Source organism: Balaenoptera physalus (genome assembly GCF_965194825.1).
Source record: "Balaenoptera physalus genome assembly, chromosome: 7".
In the NCBI taxonomy this organism is placed as follows: Eukaryota; Metazoa; Chordata; class Mammalia; order Artiodactyla; family Balaenopteridae; genus Balaenoptera; species Balaenoptera physalus.
This window is the reverse complement of record NC_138886.1, coordinates 67,225,522-67,249,045: the sequence shown is the minus strand read 5'-3', so window position 1 is coordinate 67,249,045 and position 23,524 is coordinate 67,225,522. Positions and strand designations below refer to the sequence as shown.

General features: G+C 41.2%; 1 long non-coding RNA gene across 1 annotated transcript in view; it reads right to left on the bottom strand.

Annotated features, from left to right (window-relative positions):
* The window catches only part of LOC309663711, a 380,443-nt gene extending 374,067 nt beyond the window's left edge, over positions 1-6,376 (bottom strand). Inside the window, exon 1 of the long non-coding RNA XR_014265417.1 lies at positions 6,073-6,376. This is a non-coding gene — a long non-coding RNA (uncharacterized lncRNA). The remainder of the gene's footprint in view (positions 1-6,072) is intronic.
* Between the last annotated feature and the right edge of the window lie 17,148 nt (positions 6,377-23,524).

Here is a 23,524-nt window from a genome sequence, read left to right as displayed (position 1 = left end):
AAGGAGTATTTCCCAACTTATTCTATGAAGCCAGCTTTACCCTGATACCAAAACCAGACAATGACACTGCAAGAAAATAAAACTACAGACCAATATTCTTCATGGACATAAATGCAAAAATTCTAATCAAAATTTAGTAAATCAAATCCAGCAATATAGAAAAAGGATAATAAATTATCACCAAATCAAGTTTATCCCAGGAGTGCAAGATTGGTTTAACACTCAAAAATCAGTCAGTGTAATTCACTATATTAACAAACTAAAAAGGAAAAATCATATAATAATTAGATGCAGAAAAGCATTTGACAAAAATCCAACATCCATTTCCGATAAAAACTCTCAATAAACAAAGAACTTCCTTAGGCTGATAAAGCGCATTTACAAAAACCCTACACCTAACATCATACTTAATGGTGAAATACTGAATTATTGTTCCCTAAGATTGGGAACAAGCAAGGATATCTGTTCATTCCACTTCTTTTCAACTGTGTACTAGAGGTTCTAGTCAATGTTATTAAATAAGAAAAAGAAATAAAAGGCATCCAAATAGGGAGAGAAGAACTGTCTTTATTTGTATATGACATGATCATATGTGTAGAAAATCTGACTGAATATACCAAAAAGCTACTACAACTACTAAGTGAGGTTGCAGAAAATAAGAACAATATACAAAAATCAATTGTATTTTTATATACTAACAAGGAAAATCAGAAACAAATTTTTTAAAAAACAGTGCCATTTAAAACAGCATTAAAACTATGAAATACTTAATATAAATCTGACAGAAATATGTAAAACCTGTACACTAAAAATGACCAAATATTGCTTAGAGAAATTAAAGAAGACCTAAGTAGATAGGTATATATCATGTTCAGGGATCATGAAACTCAATATTGTTAAGAGGTTACTTCTCTCAAAATAGATCTATAGATTAAAACAACCCTAGTCACATTCTCGCATAACTTTTTTTTAAAAAGGTTGGCACACTCATTCTAAAATTTATATAAGGTAGCCAAATCAACATCCTTGAAAATGAATGACAAACCTGGAGGAATCACACTTCCTGAGTTCAGAATTTATTGTGAAGCTACAATAATCAAGAATGTGTAGTACTGGCACAGCAACGGACATACAGTTCAGCGAAATAGACTAGAGAATCCAAAATAGACCCACATGTATGGACAACTGAATTTTGACAAAGGTGCAAAGGCAATTCAGTGGAGAAAGGATAGTCTTTTCAAAAAAATCTTGCTTAAAACAATTGAAAATCCATGGGCGAAAAATGAACTTTGACCCATATCTTGTACCACATACAAAATTAACTCAAAATGGCACATAGACTAAATGTACGGCATAAAATTTCTAGGGGAAAACCCCGTGTGACCTTGAGTTAGGCAAATATTTCTTAAGAACAAGAGCGAAACCACAATTTACCAACAAATAGTAAATTCAACTTCATCAAAATTAAAAACTTCTGCCCATCAATATACAATGTAAAGAAAATGAAAAGACAAGCCACAGACTGGGAGAAAGTATTTGTAAATGATACATCTGATAAAGGACTTATAGCCAGAATACATAAATAATTCACACAATAGGAAAACAACCCAATGAGAAATGGGCAAAATATTTGAATATTTTGCCAAAAAAAGATATATACATTCTAAATAAATCCATGAAAAAAAATGTTCTACATTATCAATCATTAGGGAACTGCACATCAGAACCCAGAACAAGCTACTAGTATACCAATTTGCATGGCTAAAATAAAAGACTGACCTCAGCAGGTGTTGGCAAGGATGCAGAGGAACTGGAACTCTTGTATACTGCCAGTAAGAATGTAAAATGGTACAACCTTCTGAAAAACTGGCAGTTTCTTAAAAAGTTAAACATACATCTACCAATGATTCAGCCATCCCACTCCTGAAACAAATAAGACTACATGTCCGTACAAAGACTTATATACAAATCGTTATAGCAACTTTCTTTGTAATAGCCAAAAACAAGAAACACGCTGTCCATTAATAGGTGAATGTTGATGGACAACAAAGTGTAATATATCCGTACAATGTAACACTACTTGGGAACAAAAAGAAATTACTGGGAACATGCTACAGCATGGATAATCTCAAAATAATTATGCTGAAGGGGGGAAAAAAGCCAGATCAAAGAAAAAAGTGGAGGGGGGGATGAACTGGGAGATTGGGATCGACATATATACACCAATATGTATAAAATAGATAACTAATAAGAACCTGCTGTTTAAAAAAAATAAAATTCAAAAAAAGGGGGGGTACATACTCTATGATTCCATTTACATAAAATTTGAGAAAACTCAAACTACTCTACAGTGACAGAAAGCAGATCACTATTTGCACCGTGATTTAGGGTGTGAGGAAGGGTGGCAAGAAGGGATTACCAAGGGTAATGAGGAAACTTTGGGGTGATGGTGTCACAGGTGTATACATATGTCAAAACTTATCAAACAGTATAGTTTAAATACGTGCAATTTACTGTATGTCAAATATACCCCAAAATAATATCAAACAAACAAGAAAAATGGTTGCCTTTGGGCCATGGGATCTGACAAAGGTTAGGAGAAAGACTTGGGCAAGAAGTTGCTATATTTCTTTATAAGCCCTTAGGAGTATTTTTTTAACCATGCAGAATTATTATCACAGTAAAAATAAAAATAAAAAATAAGACAAAAGCAAGAACATACAAGAGAACAACAAAAGAGACAAGAAAAATCTTTCCTTCAGGGTCTTTAGTTGAAAATCAGGTGCCCACGAAGTCACAAATTCTTTCAAGCCATCCTATTTTTTACCTCATTACCAAATTCCTAACAAGGGTAGGATTTAGAATACCATAGTAAATGAAAATATTCAATCTTAGTATTTGAATAAGCTATCACTGGTATGCCACCATAAGAACATGAATTGCCACTAAGTGATATTTTTAAGCAGTAGTAATGGATTTGTGCTGATCTAGCCACAATCCTCTCCAGGAACGTTGTTTATTTTTACAGTGGATTGCTACAGATGGGTTGTAGAAATCATTAAGTAGTTGGTAACCTCTAGTGGTTAAAACAGTTAATTATGTACTTCCTTACCTGGGAGCAATTTGGGCAATGGGATGAATTTGAGTTCAGCTGATGAAATGAAACTGGTATCAGTAAAATAGTGTTTCATAAGAACCTAAAGAGTGAGCTACCTTCAAGTTGCACAGGGAAAGAAAAGAATCTCTCAAGTTAGGAGGGTAATTCAGCCAGGACAAAAGGGAATGGAAATAACCCCTGAAAGCAGAAATTCAGTGACAAGACAGGAGAAATGCTGAGATTTCCAAATAATTTTAATTTGCATTAAAATTGTTGTTTGGACTTTTGGAGAATATAGCTCAGGTGTAATTCAACTTGGGGAGCCAGAAGCTCTTAAACAGAGATCCTCTTTTAACTATGGGTACAATATATACAAGAGGTCTGATAACTCTGGTAGTCATGCCTTCATATACAGAGAGCTCTAATGAAAAAACAGTTTAAAGAATGTATAAATTGCAAACAGTGTTCCAGTCCTTTGGCACTGGCTATTGGTTTTATTTCTTCTTGATTTGATATTAAGTATCCTCAAGTTTCTGGTCCGTTTAATTCACAGGTATAACACCCATGTGGTTTTTTAAAAAGTGTTAAATTGTGTTGCAAGATCAGCTGCTTCTGACCAACACCTGACTAAGCTATCTCTAAAGTGCATTGCATTCAACCAGAATACAGAACCCATCTACCACTTTAAACTCTCTGATATCCTTTCCCCGACAAGTTTAGTCAGGCTTCTCACATGTGGAGAGCAGCCCTGCCAAGTGGAACAAGAAAAAGTCATTTGGAACTAAACAATAAACCACTTCCAACACACACACAAGGCTCAAATCTGCTTTCATCATCTTCACCCAGAAGAAAGTTGGTTGAGAAGAGAAGCAAGGAAGAACAGGTGTGTAACACTGGGAAAATCGGTTTGTCCTGAATGTCAAGCGGGCACCGAATGACTTGAAATAGGTCTAAACAAGCAGAGTGTTTAAAATATTAAAAAACAAGCAGCGTGTTAAAGTATATTAAAAAAAAAAAACGCACAAAAGTCTAAGAAACTACATTATGCATCTTTGCATCTTCTTTAGCATCTTTGCTGGATTCAAATATTACCTGATAGTTTACCAAAGCCTCAAGGATAAGGTAGAATTTCTACCCCTATGATTTTTTTAAAAATAAGACACAAGGTGTTCTGTCTTGATTTTGGTTAGAAGCCGACCTGCCTGGTGTTGTTAGAGCTGGCAGTACCTTCAAGAACATGGGCCAACACCCTCACTTTACAGATGAGGAAATGGAAGGTTAAGGGCCTTGACCAAAATGACATAGCTAGTTAGGGACAGAGCCAGGAATGGAAGCTGCATGTTAAGACTCTCTCCCTAGCCTGTCTCTTAGGCCCTCTTTACTCTTCTCCCTTGAGTTTTCTTTTGGGCTCAGGATTCTATTAGAACAGGTCACTGTAAGGCAGGTCATTCTGACACAGTGGTTTTCAACCCAGCTGCACAATGTAATCACCTGGGAGCTTTATAAGTCCCAGCGCCCCGGCCTCATCGTCATACCCCCAAGGACGCTGATGCAATCCAGCTGAGGTGGGTGCCTAGCCCAGGGAATATCAAGAGGTCCTACAGGCAATCCTAACAGGCAGCCACCTGTGAGAAGCCCTGCCGATGGAACAAGGCATGCTGGGAATAAAAGTGGCTCATAATTAAGACAAGCTTTTGCAAGGGTTTTTCATGCTCCAATCTAAGCAGGTGTTCCCTGTTGAAAATTTCTATCACTTCTTAGGCTAGTCTATGCCTGTCAGCTTCCAGCCGGCTCTGGGTCCTTCTTAGCCCTCATTCTTGGTCCTCCCTTAGCCTCTACAAGTGCACCACTACAATCAAAATGACCATTAAAATAGAGAACTGAAAATAAGTTTCAAAAACGTCAAGTAAAAGCAAGGGAAGGAAATCCCCCGATTTGGACAAGTCTCCATAAGCAAAACAGAGGAAAGGGAGGCTATCTGGCGATAATTCCGGCCAAGAGTATTTGGGCATTTTCCCAGAATTACCCAAGTAATCCTGTGAAAAGCAAATCTATGTAGGCTAAATTATGTACAAACCGCCTAAATCATGAGTTTTAATCAAAAGTTACCTGACTCTGGAAATCGTGAAAGCCAAAGACACCACATGCATCACACGGGTTTGACTGACCCCCGCCTCCTTCCCTAAGCAGCTCCCTCCAGGGTCTTTCTGTAATAAACCGTAGCCAAGACGACTACACCCTTCCGGGACCCTTCTGCTCTGCCTCGGGGCCTGGGCCCACCGACTCAGGAGGACTCCCCAGTTCCTACACCCCATGTGGCTCGGGAGAAAACCCTAGGCGCATCCGGAGGGGGCGTGGTGAGGGCGAGTCCTCGTGCACCGGCCAGAACCACCTTTTCTCCATTGCAGAGCATCAGAGAGCCCACCTAGTCTGGCATCTGCGCACCTTACAACGCTCCGACGCCCGACTCTCCCGGACGCGGTGGCCCTGAGGTGACGGTGTCAGAAGCTCACTGGGACCGGGGAAGGACAGGAGTGAGGAGAAGTGTACCAGCGCCCAAGCCTTCCCGGAAACGCCCCTGCCTCCTCCGGGAAGGAGAGAAGAGGTTCCCCGAAGGACTGTCCGGAAGAGGTGCGGGGTCGCGGGCTCCCTGGGAGAAGGCCGCACCCCAGCTCAGGCGCCACCTCCTCGCCTGGGAGGCAGGACGAGGGCGTGGGCGGGAAGCCGGGACGCGGCCCCAGGAGGCTGGGCAGAGGCTCAGCGCAGGGTCTGATCCCGCCAGGTCGGGGCTCGCCGCGAGGGGCCGCCTTAGTCCCAACCCCACGCCACCTGTCCCAGCTCGGGTGGCAGCGCAACCCTAGGACAGTCCCTGGCCGGAGAGAGCGCGCCCCAAGCTACAGCACTCCCCGCTGTAGCACAGTCTAGAAGAAAGGTCCCAGGAGGGGGAGGGACGCAAGACGAGCAAGCTGCCCTACCTGTCCGGCGACACAGAGCAGGCACCAGGTGCCCCCGAGGATGCGGGCCAGGAGCCCCGAGCTCCAGGGCGCAGCCCGCCGGGCCATGGCCCCGCAGCGGGGAGGAAGGGGAGTCCCGGACGAGGCCCCACCCTGCAAGTGGTAAACGCGTCCCGCGCAGGCTGCGGGGCTCTGCGGCGGTGGGCAGACCCGGGACGTGCGCCTGCGGGGCAAGGCTGCGCTGGGGCCGCCGCGCGTGCTCTGAGCCGCCCTGCGGCAGCGGAGCCGGCGGCTTTGAATGGGAGCGCGTGCGCTGGGGGTGGGGGCGTTATTTGTGAATGTGCTGCTTGTCTTGGCTCGGGATGGTTCGCGCTCCCCCCCCCCACCCCGCTCCAGCACCCCCTCCGGCTCCTGCTCCTCCCCTCCTGTGTCAGCCCAGCGAAGGCGGGGAGCGCAGACACCCAGCCGCCCGGGCAGCGACCGCGGTGCGCGTTTCGAGAAACCCGAGCGGGGCTAGGCGCTGGCTTCTATTTATTTATTCTTTTTAAAGGGGGGGGGGGTCTTGCGTGGCACACCTTGCTGCTGGCGTTTGGAATGCCACCCTGCCTGCCCTAGGACAGTGCGGGATGAGAAGGGAAGGCTCTCCCCGGATGCTAGCGCTTTCCCCGGGACGAGTCCCCAGGGCCATTCCCTGCGCGCTTTCCCTGGAGCTCGCGGCGCTGCAACCGCCCTGGGAACCACCCGAGACCCTCCAGGGAGTGGGGAAGAGTTTGTGCGTGTGCAGAGGGGCGAGTTTCTTGAGTTTCTTAATCTCAAGACCCCACACAATGGTTTGGTGTGTCTGTCCGTGGGGAACCAAACTCTGGGCGCGCAGAGAGATTCTCCCATGGAGTTTGTTTTGCAACCTGGGTCTGGGGATCCATGACAGCTAGGTACGGACGCAGAGAACCAGGAGCCGGCATTACGCATAGGAAGCCCAAGAAATGGGTGGAGTGAGAATGACTTCGCTTATCTTATTGTGTCAATGGATTTCTGGGGGCAAGCCAGGGCGTCCCCTTCTCCAGTGTGGGCAGCGCTCTTAATTAGACTTGAGGCTGCACACTTTCTTGTAACAGAAAACAAACGTCGTGCCGTTTTGAAGTTCTTTGCTCGTGGGACCCAGGCTCTTCTCTTCCTGCAAACCTGACTCTCCAGGGCCAGTCTCCCTAAGCATCTTTATAAGAAAGCAAGTCCCCCACCCTTATTCCAACCATCTTCCAGGCCACTCCACCCCTCTAGAACCTTGGCAGTGAAGCTAGCAGAGGCGGGGAGCTGGCCCCACTTCAGTAAACTCCATCCGATAAGAGGATTCAGCCAAGTGCTGGTGAAATAACTTTTGTGAAGTTCCCACGTGCGCCCATTGGGATGAACGCAGCATAAAACGACGACGCGGCCATACTCCCTAGCAACTGTTCATTCAGTCCACATATTCCAAAAGCCAAAAGCTGTGCTTAAACGTTGTAGCTCATCAGTGATCTAGACAGATTCAGATCTCGCCCACTTTAATTGCGTAAACAGACCAGACACAAACTGCAGCTAATGAGAGGCACAGCCCAGGCAGAAATGCCTATAGGAAATGATTGTCATATGTAACAGCACGAGCGTTTGTGCCCAGAATAGGGGAATTTTGTTCTTGTATATGGTAAACGAGCTGCTTCTCAGAATTCATATACTTACTCATTATGTGTGTATTTGAGTTCCCAAGGTGCAAAAGAAAAAAAATCAGAAGTAGAAAAAAATATCTCCCTTTGAGTTTTGAATCCCAGAAAGTCAAAGCTGGAAGGCCAAAACCTGGAGAGATCTTTTCTAAAAGGGGTTGGGGGCCAGGTTTTCAACTTGAATTGGTAATAGAAGGAAGGGTAAGATAGTAGAAAAACAAACACAAAACCAAAAACAAAAATATAAGAACAAAAGACCACAGAGGCTGGAAATAGGAAAGTGTTCCCATGGGTGATTGCAAATGGCTGGCCTTGCCAGGATGTTTGAGTCACAAGGTTGAGCAGCAAAAGGCAAGGCTTTGCTTGGTAGGGTGGTGGTCCTAAAATGTAGGGGTAGGGGACCTAAGGTACCAGGCTGGAAGAAGAAGGGAACCCACACTGGTGTGCCAGGTGGCAGCGCTAGGCAACAGTAACTGAATTAAATTTTCAAACAGCCATCAAGATAGGTGCAGATTAACCCATCTTGCCATATGTGAGTCTGAAGCTCAATGGCTATACTACCAAGATTGGAAGCAGGCCCTGGAGGGAAATACAGCAACAGAACTTCAGCATTAGAAGGGAATTCTAGCCCAAGTACATACCCCAAACCCCAAAGAACTTGGCCATCTAGCTCAATAGCCACATTTTTATTTTTAAATGGGTGAAGAAACTAAAGAAGTTACACGTGGCATGTTCTCTATTTGTTAGCTTACTTGTTTATTGCCTTTCTCCACTGTTAGAGACAATGAGGCTTTGGACAAGTCACTTAAGAGGCAGATGAATTATTCCTACCTCAGTGTGGTGAGGGAGGAGTGAGTTTCTAATCCTTGAACAAGGAGGTAACAGAAGGAACAGGGATTTAAAGTTAAATAATGGGTCAGTAAAGTATAGGGTAAAAAGGCAGTAGAAAGTCCAAAAGGAGGGAGACCAGCTAAGAAGATGCTGCCATAAACCAGCCATGAGGTGATGAAGGCTTCCATTACTGGAGATGCATTCCAGGTCCTGGAGAACAAAGTGTGTTCAGAAAGCCAGACAGGAGAAGGAAAGCATTATTTGTTCTATATAAATATGAGAAGATGGCACCCCCTGAGGGCATCTCCATACCAGAGGTCCAAGTCCAGATCCTTGACACCAGATTCAAACGTTAACAGATAGTCTGATTTTGTTGATTGTTCACTGTCTGCTTAAAAATCTATAGGTTCTTAAATTACTTTCCAATCAATATACATCACTGATAGTTTAAGAAATAACTGAATGACATGGAAGAAAGTATTCTCACTATCCACTGAAGATCAAGTTTCCTTGATACTGCATAAAATATAGGGAGGATGCTTTAAAACCGATGTTTTTCCTTAACAACTTAATGACCTCACTGTAACACAAGGACTAAAAATGTCACATTCTTCAGGTACTAGAATACACGTGGAGTATTAGAAGACCCCAGCCACCCCCAGTAGTTCTTTATCTCACCCCAGTCCCACTCTTTCCAAAGCCTCTGCTCTGGACCACAAGCCCTTTTATCGGAGGCTTGCATCAGATGTGTTTTGGCATCACAAGTCAGACCTCTTAAAGAATTGTTCCACTGGAACATTAGAATACTTGATTCTGAGGCTGACTCTGAGTCCACCTGTTGATCTCAGGGCACTTCTACTGCACTGACTCCTCACTATGTCCCAATCCTTTCTTCAGCCTTCTCTTTTCTTCTGTCCCTTTTTATCCAGCATACTGTTTTCCACCGGGCCCGTCATTTCAATAACACTCTTTCAATACCCTACACACCCTTGCTTCTTGGTCTTTTCTTCACACCTCAACTCAAAACAAACTCAGTTATCTGCTTTCTCAGTGCGTGCCTTCCAGGAGCCAAACACTGCAGGGGAAAGCCACAGAATAGAACAGAGAAGTGTTCCTATAGCACCATCTTCACCCATCTCAAATGGGCTCTCAACACTGCCCATCAGTCCTCCTGGTCCATTCACTCTCGTTCCATTTCACCCCCTACAATGACTATTTCAACCTTTCTCCAAACCTCCAGCTCCTCCTTCACCTCCTCCCTTTCCACAGATAATGCAGAGCTCCAACTTTACAGAGAAAACCAAATCAGTAGAATGGGAGCAACATCTACTTTGACCTTTTTCCACCGTTTTCTACATGTATTCACAACCCTCCTCTTCTGTTTTCTCTCTTAGGGCAGTCCCTCCAGAGGGCCCTGGGTCTAATCCCCCCTTACCTTCAACTAGGAAGGTACACATTTCCCCTTCTTTTTACTGTGTATTCAGCAACCCCGTGTAAACTCTATCCTACCTTCCAATATTCAAACATGGTCCAGCCTCTACCATGTATATAAGTAAACAAAGAAACTAATAACTCTCCTTCAACTACCCCCACGTCTTTCCTTCATAACCATACTTCTTGAAGGTTTTATTCATACTCTTTATTGCTTTCCTCCCTATTTAATCCTCAATGCATTCAAGTCAGAATTCAGCCACCATCACTCTAGAGAAATAGAACCTGCCCTAGTCACCAGTTACCTCCATACTGTCATATCCAATGAACACTGCTTGGTCCTCTATCGTACTTGTCCTTGTAAAACCAAAGGGCATAGTTGATCATTCCTTCCTTCTTGTCTGTTCCTCAGACACTGGCATGCTACTCCTAGGAACACACCTTTTGTCTGTGCTCTCCCCTTCCCACCCAATCCCCTTCTCTAGTATAACTCATTATGAGCCCCTCCCATATCTGGGTTAGATTCCTTCCTTATCTATATGCACTCATGTATCTGCATTATTTTTCCTCAGAGAATTTATTCTAATTTGTAATTATACTTTTACTAATGTGATCAAATGACCAAAATGTGTCTTCCCCTCTCCCACTAGGTGGTAAATTCTGCAGAAGCAGTTCATCACTGTGATTCCACTGCCTACACAGTCCAAATGCCTAGCACATCATGTCTGACAAAACTTGAAATTTGTTGACTTAATAAATAATTAATAAATTAATAAGCTGTTTCAGTGAGCTGACCTGGAAACTTAGCCATCAAGTAAGACACAAACCGAGAGTCCTTGTGGACAGCCATTATATCTATTCACCTTTATCCCAGTACCAGTGTAAGTCCTAAGAACATAGTAGGTACTCAGAAAAAAAAAGACTGGCTGACTAAGTGAATGGACAGAATCCACTAATAGAATGGACTGCCTCATCATGTAAATTCGTAGGCAAACTCCAAATAAAAATCCACAGGCCGGGCTTCCCTGGTGGTGCAGTGGTTGAGAATCTGCCTGCCAATGCAGAGGATACGGGTTCGGGCCCTGGTCTGGGAAGATCCCACATGCCGCGGAGCAACTGGGCCCGTGAGCCACAATTACTGAGCCTGCGCGTCTGGAGCCTGTGCTCCGCAACAAGAGAGGCCACGATAATGAGAGGCCCACGCACCGCGATGAAGAATGGCCCCCACTTGCCGCAACTAGAGAAAGCCCTCGCACAGAAACGAAGACCCAACACAGCCATAAAAATAAATAAATAAATAAACCCAAAGTTAAAAAAAAAAAAATTAAAAAAAAAAAAAAATCCACAGGCCATATAATTCTTGAAGAGATAATAAAACATTCCAACAACACTTCCTGCTTTTAAAAAATAAAATGAAGTTTGGTACAGAGCCAATTATGTTCCTCATCATCACCTTGAAGTTTCCCCAATAAGAAGGAAACAAAAAAATAAATAATGTATACAGAATGTCCACCACAATACAAATTATACATTCCTATAATAAAGAGTATATAATACTTTTATACTTTTCAAAGTATATAATAAAAAGTAATTCACTAAATACATAGAAGCAGGAGGAAGCAGGAGGCACACATTTTGTTACCCAGAGTTAAGATTTATCTAAATTATTTCTAGTTAGTATATCATGTACATTATAAAATGTTCAGCAAGAAAGGAATTTTCTGATAACTGGCTCAAATCCTGCTTCATTCCCCTCTTGGTCTTTAACTAGCTGGAAATGCCCTTCTTGTCAGGCTTTATTTGCCTCAGTAGACAAGCAAAACACAGAGCAAAGCTGTTCAGTCAAGCAAAATGTTCATTTTTGACAAGTTGAATGTCACACACTTGGTTCAAGGAAAATATACATACCTGAATTATACAGTTAAAAGTCTCCTCACTTGAGTGAAGCTGTTTCAACAATATTCCAGTCCATAGAGACATGTGGCTTCAACTATTACAAACTGTTAAATTATGTGCATAATAAAAAAATGATAGGAAACATAAAGTAGTATGTTTATATCTCCCAGAAATGACTCAAAACCATATTTCAAGAAAGTAAACACTGGAAACCAGCGGTTTTACTTACTCTCTGCCCCAATTTCATCCCTGTTCTAATTTTGTCTTTTATCTGACTATACAGATTTTTCTTTAATTTTAGCTACTGTATTTCTGGATTTTTAAGTTATAGGCATAAAGATTAGCTGGAACTAGATAAATATAGGAATTAACAATCAAATCAAAATATTTAAGATTACCTCTGCTTCCTTCTAAGGGGAAAACACAGTGTCTCATGAGGGTTATAACTTATCAGCAGACTTATCTTTCCATCCTATAACACTGAGTTACTGAGGAGTGTTTGAGGTCCCAGTGATTTCCTGGCATCCATCTAACTGCATTCACGATAGTGTGTTGGTAATGCTCATATTTAATCTCTTGATATTGGCTTGCAGGAGTCTCAAATATAAAATGTGACAGCATTTGTTTTTCTTACCACATAAAAAAAATGACATCACAAACTGTTAAGAGGTTAAACCATACATTATGGCTTCATTTCAGAGTCACCGTTTGCGTCATATGACTGCCCAACAGAGACCGAATCTAACACACTTAACATTCCTGAGTGTAATAACATATATAAGCTCCTCTGGGTGAGACCCATTGGGTGTGGTTTTATCACACAGAAAATCTTATATAATAATAGCCTTTTCAAAAAATTGTCATTCTTTCTCCACGTGTTGAAGGATTTGTCCAAATAATACAGCAAAGGACAACAGAGATTATAAAGAAATCAAGAAATTACATTTAGAAACAGACATTTTCATTCCATTCATCTTCTCTGGAGACCTCAGAAACTGTTTACCTGAACTTGGCAACAATTTTTCCATAAGTCAGCTAGTCTGTCAACAATAATATTCAGTTTCTATTTTGTACTAGCCATTATGAAAATATGTAAAAGAAGTAAAATATGAGATCCTTGTTCTGTCAAAATGCACAATTAAGTTTTGCAAAATACATTTATGAAAGAATTTTCCATCCCCCAAATATCTGATCTCCATTGTTTCTTAAGCCTTTTGAAAGCACGGTATCCTGTCACAGGCATTTTTGTATCCTCAACCCCTACCACACAGTAGGCACTCAATAAATGTTTGATGAACTGCACTGAACATTTATTCTAATGCAAACCCCATCAGTGGGAATGGTGAGGACAAACACCGATTCTGTGTTTATCACTAGCTTCCCAAAGTCCCTGTCAGAATATGTCAGTGAGCAGAATCCTTATTTCTCTGAGGTGCTGATACAACAGGCTTTGAGATACAACTTCCAGTATTACACAGAAAGTACCAGTGGTTTAGTAGGTAGTTCTCAATCAACTAACTCAACACTGTATTATTGGGTCTTGTTCCCATATAAAAGAATGCCATTTTTAAAATCCAAGCAGTTTGTGTGTTCTGGTATGTTTTGCTTCATCACAACATTGTCCAGCCCAGTATCCTTCCGCATTCTCTCTGTTCCCACACACACTGGGCATACTAGAAAGCTGGTGGATGAAATACAGTACTTATTCCAAACTCAGCCTCTGAAGTTCCTTGATGGTGTCACAAGATCTCCAAAAAAGGTCCCTGGAGCTGGGTTTCCATGTCTTACAAAAGGACCTTGGCAAACACAACAAAAGCAAAGTAATATCATCGATGTACTAAGCAACATTCCACTTTTCCGTTGTTGCCTGTGACTGGATATCAAGAGTTTCTGCTTATTATCATCACCTTTTCTTTTTTATTTGAAATCAGTGTCTAAACTAAAGGAAAATGGGCCTCTTTCTTTTGAACTAAGTTATCCTCAGTTTAACTAGAGGCGTCTGTAGAAGGCAATGTTAAGCTATACCTCTGTTTGCTTCACTCTGAAAGAAGTACCAGTGTATATGTGGACACAATCCCCTTGAGTTTTGCTAGAAAAATCAGAAAAATCAACACCTAGTCTCTGGATAGGTCTGAAAAACAAAATCACACAATGAGAATAAACACATAGGAACACAGAATTTCGTTTGCTTCTCACTAACAACTTAGTAAAATAATTTCTCTTAGAATACAGTAAAACAAATGTTGATATGAAGCATAATTTGAAAGCAACCGTTCCTTTTGACCCTCAATTACTGACAGACATATTTTTACCTGTTCTAACTGCTCCATGTATTCTTATCTGTTGTCCTTCCTATTTCTAAGATGCAACTAACAAGGACCTCACTATCCACTGGGAAGAATGTGATCATAAAATTTGGTGCACGACTTACAGTTTTTTTCTGAACTGGATACACTGGCAGAAAAAAAAAAAAAAAAAAAGCTGGCAGGAAAATGAAATTTTGCCAAATCAACGAGATTTTTGGCCACAGTAAAATGAACATGTTTTAGAAGATACTGATCTTTGCTTATAAGATTAAATGAGTTAAAGCTTGTGAAAGCACTCTGTAAATTGCGAAGCACTATTAAAAACACTTTAAATCATCATTTAGTGGTACACTGCTATGTTCTAGAAGAATTTAAGCTAGCTTGTAAAGATTCATGTTTAAAAAATATGTCAAGATACCTAATTAAAGGTAGGTGAGAACATTCACATTCTCAGGGGATGAGGGTCAGGGTGGGATTACTGGCATATTTCAGGTTCTACTCTGCTTTTCAATATTGTTTGAGTATTGTTACTTGGAGCATGAATTAACTTCATAATTAAATAAAATAATAAAGATATTTCCACTTGGAAAAAAATTAGATGAGAAAGAAAAACAAGGATATGGCCTTAAAATGGAACCAAGGATGAAGTTAATATAAATGCACATTCCATAAAGAGCTACAGCCACAGATTTGGCTCTCAACTTTGAAGCAGTCATGAAACCTGATAAATTACAGTGCCCGTATGGGGAAAACAAAAAGGGAAATCAGACTAGTTACATAGACAAAGTACTACAGGCCTTGACAAAATTCAGAAAAGTTTCAAAGTTCTTTTTTATCCTGCCTCATCTAATTTTATCATATATGCCCTCGGGTTTTTTAGCACATAGTTATTAGCAGAACATGACACAGTAATATAATTGATAGAGGAAACTATCATTGGGATTCATAGTGTCTACTTCTTGTAGCAAAATTTCTTGACCATGTATTTTCCTCTTTAAATTGTACATTTAAACTTTTCAAAGATAAGACATAAAGAAGGGACACAGGAGGAAATTTAGAATTGAAGTTTGGAGAAGGTAAGTTAAATAAGAAATGCAAATTGTTACCTTGATCAGGGGGCAGGTAATGAAAGGAAGGTAGAGGCCTGTTCCCAGGCTTCACCTGGGGTTTCCACAGAGTTCAGCATCAAAGGTGTACACGGGGATCCTACAGCTGGCCTGAATCAGGATCAAGGGATGGGTGATAGTAATTGCTCTAACAGATAAAGCCTCAAATCTCAATGGTACAACACTACAGCTGTTTAAGATGAATAGGTTAAATTTGGCCAATAGAATGGTGGCTGGAATATGTGAAAAATCCCTTCAGAAGGTCAAGGGAACTTTCAAAAATATATATATTGTTATAAAGAGTAAGGAATACTGAGCCCATTTGGAGTTAAAAGTCTGAAGTGGACCTAAATTGACAACAGCCTAGGAGAGATTCTCCAGGAAACCTTATTTGACCTTCCTTCCCCCAAGACTAGGTTAGGCATCTCTCCAGGTGCTCCCACTCAACGCACAATCCTCCTCCTCTGCTGCCCCTGTCACGTGCACATCACACACAGTATTGTAATTGGCTGTTTACTTCTTTGCCCCCTAACTAGGCTGTTAGCCCCCAAGAGAGCAAGAACTGTATCTTCTCATCTCACAACCTCAGCCAGGGCTCAGAAGAGTGCCTGGCACGCAGTAGGTGCTAATTCGTATTCACTGAAGGAAGGGATGGACGGAAGGAGAGAAAGAGAAGTGGAGAGAGGAGAAGCACATGAACTCAGAAAGTTTCTAAACCTTAGAAGATAAAGACCAGGTGTAAATCCTTTAGTCGTATAAGAAAGTAAATTAATTAGAAAGTAAATCACAGAAATGTGATGAACCTAAATTTTTTTAAGTGCCTTTATGGCTGGGGGGAGGGGGTGGAAGGATAGACGATTTCATTTTTGCTTTTAAGCTTTTCTATTATGTGCCATTAGGTGAAAATAACTTCAAAATCTAGGGAAGGAGCACATTAGAATTAAAATGCCAATCTTAATTTATTTAACTATAATACGTAAAAACTTTACTTTGGGAGTAAGTGCTATTTGTACCTGATTCCATCCTTTCAAAAGTGTAAAAAAAGAAATTTGTGGGCAAATATACAGAGCAAACAGCACCTTCTGAAATTCTTGTGACTTGGATACTACTCCTTAGAGTACCTGAAAGTATTCATCAAGCTACATGTGCAAATTATGGTGTTGGCTGTGCAAACAAGGACACTTTACTTTAGTCATTGATGGAGCCATATTTGGAATCTTTTCAAAGTCCCTAACAGTCTTATCAGAGATTATAAAGCTCCTTACTAACAAGTCATCTTAAGTGAATTCTAGATTTATTTGAGAAAATAAGGCTTATAGGGATACTTACAAAAGGGTAAAAGTTGTGAATTATTTCAGGAATTTGTTCATTTATGTAACGTTTGCACTTTCCTAAATATGTCCACCTATATTTTAACAGGAGTCCATTTTCTTCTTGAACTCAGTCCTTAAGACCTAAAGCAAAATTAGTACACAAACTGAGCAAAACCTCCAAAGAAATTCCTATTAATTATAACCCATACCATATTAACATCATATATATTCAAAACTCCAGCACTTATTGACCTTGATAAGGGTAATGTTTATATTATTTTAATAATACATTTAGGGTGCAGTTTTATTTAGCATGGACTAGTACACAAGTTTCGTGAAAGTGTAAATACATGATCCTGAAGTACTCTGGCCAATTTGGCAACTGTATGTTTACATTTCTGTATGTGATTTTACATAATCCACTGTATCCCTTAAATTTCATTAGAGGTAATATATTTCTTGCTGTTATTTTTCTAATTTTGTAACAAATAAGCTCACAATTACTTTGTGTTCTTTTTCCATTGATGAAATCCTAAACTAAGTCACATTTCAATAAACTGATTTTTCCCCCTCTGTGATTTTGTGTGCCCTTGAAACTTTAACACCTAAAGAACTCTAACTTGATCTTGATAGTGAACTTGGATTGATTAGCCAGTTGGTGAACGGATGATCGATGACATTTGCTTCTCTTCTTTGTTCAAGTGAAGAATTCTGTCAGGGTGTGGAGATTTGGAAACATGTTGGAAGCAATGGCTAAAATGAGAGTTCTGAATTATTAGAAGATTTATGTTACCCAGTGTCATCATAATCAAGAATAATTGAACGTTCACAGTCGTAAATGTCCATCGACAGATGAATGGGTAAAGAAGATGTGGTATATTTATACAATGGAATACTACTCAGCCATTAAAAAAAGAATGAAATAATGCCATTTGCAGCAACATGGATGGACCTAGAGATCATCATACTAAGTGAAGTCAGACAGAGAAAGACAAATATCAAATGATGTCACTTACATGTGGAATCTAAAAAAAATGATACAAATGAATTTATTTACAAAACAGAAATAGATTTACAGACAATAGAAAACAAACTTATGGTTACCAAAGGGGAAAGAGGGGGGAGGGATAAATTAGGAGTTTGGGATTAACATATATACACACTACTATATATAAAATAGATAACCAACAAGGACCTACTGTATAGCACAGGGAACTATACTTGGTATTTTGCAATAAACTATAAGGGAAAAGTATCTGAAAAAGAATATATATGTTAATGTGTATATATATATATATACACACACACACACACACACACACATACACATATATAGTTCACAGTGGAAATTTGCAGATACATTTCAGGTGTGAATAAAGTCTTAGTGCTTCTCAAGGTGTGGTCTGTGTACCTTCTGCATCCGAATCACCTGAGGTGCTTGTTAAAAGTGCATATTCCCAGGTCCTACCTAACAACTACAAGTCCCAATCTTTGTGTTTTTTTAGCAATGTCTCAGAATCTCCCTTCTCTTTTTTAATATTTGTGAAACAAAGGGGATTCATGATTTGGATAAAAATGGATTATCTGATCAACATAGATCACAGATTTTTCGATATCCCCCCAAATATTTCAATCTAATATGAGTTCTCCCAAAGGAGACCATCAGGGTTCACTGTTTGGGATTTCACTGAATGATGGGAAGGTTGAGCTCTTCCCTAATGTCATCTGCATTCCCCTAGGCTATCAGAAAGGAATCTGAAATGGGCTTTCCAGGAAGAGGGTGTGGAATCTGAAATCTTGTTTCTTTCCAAGATTAGGGTGGCTGCCCAAAGGAAATCCTTTACTTTCTGGGATTACATTCCAGTATCTAAATGTTTGGAAAACATCAGAGTTGACTAGCAAGATGGAGAGTTAGAGAGAAAATGAAGAGGATCTGAACCATGAAGGATTCAGCTAGTTGATTTGGGCGCAGTGCCTGGCTTGAAAGGCAAATGTTTTATTACTTGGCAAGATTCCCACTACATGTCATTCCTTATAGCTTGTATTTCCTAGTCCTTTCATACATCGATTTTGTTAGGCCTCACATTCCTTTCTCCCATTGAAGAACTAAAGACAGTCTTTACAGGTACTAAAGAAGTTCTCTCCCCGTACCGAGGAATGAATGGAAAATGCTAGGATCCATTAAGAGTTCCCCTGTATGAATTTATTGTTGGCTCCTACTGATTTCTAAGCTGGAAATGTTAGCAATCCTCTCTACCAGTATAATACCTGTCCAGGTGATTTTTTCCCCATTGTTGTTATGCCTATAAAGTAGGGATGGCAAACACTGACAGCTTCAATGGCCAGGAAGGTAATTTAAATAAGTGAATAAGTCACTTTTAGATAGTAGGAAGTGGTCAAAACTATGGAAAAGTGGAGAATTGATGTCTGGCCTGAAGGAATTTTTTAAAATTGTGCAAGCCAAATCAAACAACAGGTTTTAAATACTGCTGGCATGGGTCCCTGAAAAAGCCTTTCTAAACTTCCCTCTAAAATACCTATGGTGATTCAGAAGAAAGGGAAAAGAAAGATGAAAACCAACAACTGTGGTGAAAAACAGTACTATCAGTCAAGTTATTGTCAGAATTTGAGACGAATTTCCACTTCAAAGAAAACTGATGGAGCTGGATGGAAGAATGATCATGCTTACCTAGGAGTCCATAAGAGAACACTTTTTCTGTTTTTCAGTCAATCCAAACACAAAATTGAGGAACCATCTTTATGCCAAGTGATTGTTATTCTTTGTGGGAGGGAGAATAGTGCATGTCTGATTCCCCTTAAGCACACCAAAGACTACAACTCCCAGAAAGCTCATGGGCAAGAAATAGAAAGTAGGGGCATTGTGAAAGGCTTCACCATGCCAGGAAGAGGTCCTATAGAAATCTGTCATCAGACACTCCATGCACTGCACCTGGTAGAGAAACTGGTGGTAGGGGTGGAAGAAGATTCCATCTCACTCCTAGAGAGGCTGTAAAGAGGTTAGGAGCAGAATACTTCAAACTGCCAAATGTTCTAATCTATTAATGTACTGTAATTATTTAACCCATTTCTCATTCTAGTAGAGTTGCTTACAATACTTTTTTGATTCTTTTCTATGACAAACAAGCCTAAATCTTTTTACCAAATCCTTTTTACCTTCAATATTATACATTTCGTTCAAGATAATTATCTACTTTTTTTTAATAAAGACACAACCCTCTCATACTCCCTATGCATTATTTCACTTGTTTCACTGTTAAATCATTGTTTAGTTTCCCTTTTCAAAAGTGTGAGTTCCTCTAGGGATGAAAGACTTGGTTTACATGACTTTGGATAACAGGGGGCTAAAACAGTGCCTCATATACACAGATAACCAATGAATAGTCATTGAATGAATGAATGAATGAGAGATATGGGTGGAGAAGGAGAGTTAGTGGAGGGAGAGTCCTGATGACCAACTTTATTAGTTAAGATGTGGCATTTTGCAATAAAACATCAATGAAAGGTCTTGAACTCAGAAATGATTTAAGAGGAATTATTGGGGAAGCTGTGAGTATGCTATGTGCTGAGTTCAGTGGGATTGGTCACCAGATGTGAGGGTGAGGGCCTGGATAACCACAAGTGCATATAGTGACACTTTAACGATCTAAATTTCCTAAATCACCCAACTGCAAATTTTAATTCTAAAAAAGAACATTTTACATCATTAAAAAGCAAATTCCATAAGGAAGACTTTCAAGGTCCCCTTCAAAAAATAGAAAAAAAAGTTCCTTCTCATAAAACAGGCCAACATAAGCTCAGGGTGCCTGTTCTGTTTCTATTCCGGTAAATAAAGATATTTACTTTCTTTCTTTCTTTTTTTTTTTTTTCTGCTGATGTTGAACTCATATTGAAAGCTTAGTTGAGAGAAGTAGGTCTTGAGGAGTCATCTATGGTAGTTTTTTTAATTGAGGTAAAATTGATGTACAGTATTACTTAAGTTTCAGGTATCCAACATAGTGATTCACAATTTTTTAAGGTTATACCCAACTTATAGTTATTATACAATATTGGCTATATTCCTTGTGCTGCCCAGTATATCCTGTTGCTTATTTATTTTATACATAAGAGTGGGTACCTCTTAATCCCCTACCCCTATCTTGCCCTTACCCTTTTTCCTCTCCCCACTGCTAACCACTAGTTTGTACTCCAAGAGATATTTTCTTTTAACGGTGAAGTTCAATGGATTGTGCCATCGTGGGCATAGCAATATTAAGGGAGTCTTTAAATCTGAATTCTGCTGCCATTTCCCTACTTGCATTTCTTTGGTGACATTTCGAAAATCTTTGGTTCTCTCCTTGCATCAGTGTCTATATTTGTCAAATAGATATCATAGCTTCCACCCGCTCACAGGAGTGGTATGAAGATGAATGAGAAAATAATAGGGAAGCACTGAGTTCTGAAGCATTTTAAGCCAGTGATTCCATTTGAACACTATGGATTACTATTGCTGTATCTCATCATATCTGAACACATTTTATTGTGGTTATAAACCTGCAGGGTAAACTGTAAACTAATTTGGGCAGATTTTGTTACAAATAGGAAGATAGAGTAAAGAATATCTCTTTATTCATCCATGAAATGTGTGGGATGGGAAGGTGATGAGGGGGAAATTGCTGGTAATCTTCTGTTGGTCTATTTGTGAACATTTCATCCCACCCTGTTAGTTCCTAGAGGTCCATATCGCTTTCACCTCCTCTAGAGCAACTGTTATTGTACAAGACGAGTGCAATTTAGAAAGTTCCTAGACATCCGTAGTCCTTTAACTACTCTGTTGACTGAAGCTTTGATTATTTGAACCAGATCTGCTTCTGGTCAATATGGATTTTTTTTATCTTAAAAGTATCAGGGGAAAGGGGGAAGTTAAAACAATGGGAGAGGAGCTTCAAGATGGAGGAAGAGTAAGATGTGGAGATCACCTTGCTCCCCACAAATACATCAGAAATACATCTACATGTGGAACAACTCCTACAGAACACCTACTGAACACTGGCAGAAGACCTCAGACCTCCCAAAAGGCAAGAAACTCCCCACGTACCTGGGTAGGGCAAAAGAAAAAAGAAAAAACAGAGACAAAAGAATAGGGACGGGACCTGCACCAGTGGGAGGGAGCTGTGAAGGAGGAAAGGTTTCCACACACTAGGAAGCCCCTTCGTGGGCGGAGACTGTGGGTGGCAGAGGGGGGAAGCTTCGGAGCCACGGAGGAGAGCGCAGCCACAGAGGTGCGGAGGGCAAAGCAGAGAGATTCCCGCACAGAGGCTCGGTGCCGACCAGCACTCACCAGCCCGAGAGGCTTGACTGCTCACCCGCCGGGGCGGGCAGGGGCTGGGAGCTGAGGCTTGGGCTTCGGAGGTCAGATCCCAGGGAGAGGACTGGGGTTGGCGGCGTGAACACAGCCTGAAGGGGGCTAGTGCGCCACAGCTAGCTGGGAGGGAGTCTGGGAAAAAGTCTGGACCTGCTGAAGAGGCAAGAGTGTTTTTCTTGCCTCTTTGTTTCCTGGTGCACGAGGAGAGGGGATTCAGAGCGCCACCTAAATGAGCTCCAGAGACGGGCGCGAGCCGCAGCTATCAGCGCGGACCCCAGAGACGGGCATGAGACACTAAGGCTGCTGCTGCAGCCACCAAGAAGCCTGTGAGCAAGCACAGGTCACTCTCCACACCTCCCCTCCCGGGAGGCTGTGCAGCCCGCCACTGCCAGGGTCCCGTGATCCAGGGACAACTTCCCCGGGAGAACGCACGGTGCGCCTCAGGCTGGTGCAACGTCACGCCGGCCTCTGCCGCCGCAGGCTCACCCCGCCTCCATACCCCTCCCTCCCCCCGGCCTGAGGGAGCCAGAGCCCCCGAATCAGCTGCTCCTTTAACCCCGTCCAGTCTGAGCAAAGAACAGACCTACAGGCACAGGCAGGTCCAAATCCAAAGCTAAACCCTAGGAGCTGTGCAAACAAAGAAGAGAAAGGGAAATCTCTCCCAGCAGCTTCAGGAGCAGCGGATTAAGTCTCCACAATCAACTTGATATACCCTGCATCTGTGGAATACCTGAATAGACAACGAATCATCCCAAATTGAGGAGGTGGACTTTGGGAGCAACGATATATATATTTTTTTCCCTTTTTCTCTTTTTGTGAGTGTGTATGTGTATGCTTCAGTGTGTGATTTTGTCTGTATAGCTTTGCTTTTACCATTTGTCCTAGGGCTCTGTCTCTCTGTTTTGTTTTTTTTTTTCTTTAAAAAATTTTTTTCTTAATAATTATTTTTTGTTTTTTTATTTTAATAACTTTATTTTATTTTATTTTATCTTCTTCTTTCTTTCTTTCTTACTCTCTTTTCCCCCTTGTATTCTGAGCTGTGTGGATGACAGGCTCTTGGTGCTCCAGCCAAGCGTCAGGGTTGTGCCACTGAGGTGGGAGAGCCAAGTTCAGGACACTGATCCACAAGAGACCTCTCAGCTCCACATAATATCAAATGGCGAAAATCTCCTAGAGATCTCCATCTCAAGGCCAAGACCCAGCTCCACTCAACGACCAGCAACCTACAGTGCAGGACACCATATGCCAAACAACTAGCAAGACAGGAACACAACCCCATCCATGAGCACAAAAGCTGCCTAAAATCATAATAAGGCCACAGACACCCCAAAACACACCACCAGATGTGGACCTGCCCACCAGAAAGACAAGATCCAGCCTCATCCACCAGAACACAGGCACTAGTCCCCTCCACCAGGAAGCCAACACAACCCACTGAACCAACTTTAGCCACTGGGGACAGACACCAAAAACAACGGGAAATAGAAACTGCAGCCTGTGAAAAGGAGACTCCAAACACAGTAAGTTAAGC